Below are 1,874 nucleotides of genomic sequence, written 5' to 3' on the forward strand. Positions count from 1 at the left end.
GTAAAATTGTTCAAATCTACCAATCTCTGTGGATACGATCCCACTCCACTATGGGTTATTACTTGATGATAATTTTGGTGCGCTTGCCAAGGAGCAGATTCATCAATTTTATTGGGAGGGGTGTGAATCTAGACTCATCAAGTTTTATGGCGCCGTTGCTGGAGATTGGTTTGAATTTGACAATGATTAAATTGATTGGAGAACTAGATTAAGCATTTTCATCTACCTTGTTCTTTTTCTTTTTCTTTTTTTTTTGTGATCTTTTAATTCCCTTTTAATCTCTGCTTTTCTTTCTCTTTTTTTTGGGATCATTTTAGCTATTCATTGTTTATACTTCCACTCTTCTAACTGTTTGATTAATTCATCAATCAAGCTAACCACTAATCTTAACTGAGGTGATTCTTTCACTTGCCCTTTTCTTACTGTGTGTTAAATGTATGACAGGTAGAAGGGGAGAAACTTCATGCTCCTTTGATAGTATTCCTGAGAGGACCTTCCTTAGATTAAGGAGGGAAGCTATAGGTAAAGGCAAAGTTGGAGAGGAGCCAGTGGAAGAAGATCTAACAACCACCATGGATGACGAAGTGCACGACAATGTTGGAGGAGGTGCTGGTAATCAAGTTGAGCAAGAGAGGAGAGTCTTAGGCTCTTACATCAATCCAAATCCAGGAAATTGTGGCAGCAGCATCCTCAAGCCAACAAATCATGCTAACAATTTTGAGTTGAAACCTCAACTTATCACACTAGTCCAATATAACTGTTCATATGGAGGAAGTGCCCAAGAAGATCCAAATCAACATCTAAACACATTCTTGAGGATATGTGATACTGTAAAGTCCAATGGGGTACACCCTGACACCAACAAGCTACTCTTATTCCCTTTCTCATTTAGAGACAAGGCATCAAAGTGGCTAGAAGCATTCCCCAATGAGAGCCTAACCACATGGGAAGATGTTGTGAACAAATTTCTAGCAAGATTTTACCCTCCAAAGAGGATCAACAGGCTAAGAGCTGAGGTGCAAACCTTTAAACAGCTAGATGGTGAAACACTCTATGAGGCCTGGGAGAGGTTCAAGGATATAACGAGAAAATGCCCACCAGAAATGTTTAATAAATGAGTGCAGCTTCACATTTTCTATGAAGGACTAACCTATGAATCAAAGAAGGCTATGGACCACTCTTCAGGTGGTTCACTTAACAAGAAGATGACCATTAAGGAAGCCATAGATATCATTGAAACTGTAGCTGAGAATGACTACTTCTATGCTTCAGAAAGGGGCCAAAAGAAGGGGGTGCTGGAACTTAACTCTGTAGATGCCTTGTTGGCACAAAACAATGCAATTGCAGCATAACTAGCAGCTTTGACTAAAAAGATGAAGAACAATCAAGTTACAGTGGTTCAAGCTCAAGCACCACCCCAAGAAGGAGATGCACTAGAAGTCGAATGTGAGTAAGCAAACTATGTACACAACCCCTCTCGACCAACATATGACCCTAACTCCAAGACATACAACCCAGGATAGAAGAACCACCCAAATTTTGGGTGGGGGAACCAACAAGGTCACAACCAAGATCATAACAAGCCATACCAAGCCAATCAATACCAAAATCACAACCCCAACCATCAATCAAACAACAACAGACTCTACCACAATCCACCTCACTCATCATACCCTTCCACCCAGTAAACACACCACCATCAAGACACATTAACCTCAACTTCACAACCATGCGAGATTAGAGGTAACTTTGAGAGAGTAGAGGTTGCAATAGCACAGCTATCATCACAACTCAGAGGGCTATTTCCACCCTTTTGGAAAGACAGGAGCGGAGCAGAGAACAAGGTAGCTAACCACCTCTCAAGAATTCCACAA

The 1,874-nt window shown here is 40.9% G+C and overlaps 1 non-coding gene across 1 annotated transcript; it reads right to left on the reverse strand.

The window, feature by feature from the left end:
* Positions 1-1,001: 1,001 nt before the first annotated feature.
* LOC127747131 (small nucleolar RNA R71) lies at positions 1,002-1,109 on the reverse strand. Its single transcript, XR_008008935.1, has one exon. It is a non-coding gene; the product is annotated as a small nucleolar RNA R71 (small nucleolar RNA).
* Positions 1,110-1,874: the final 765 nt, after the last annotated feature.

The sequence above is a fragment of the Arachis duranensis genome, chromosome 4 (assembly GCF_000817695.3).
Source record: "Arachis duranensis cultivar V14167 chromosome 4, aradu.V14167.gnm2.J7QH, whole genome shotgun sequence".
Classification (NCBI taxonomy): domain Eukaryota; kingdom Viridiplantae; phylum Streptophyta; class Magnoliopsida; order Fabales; family Fabaceae; genus Arachis; species Arachis duranensis.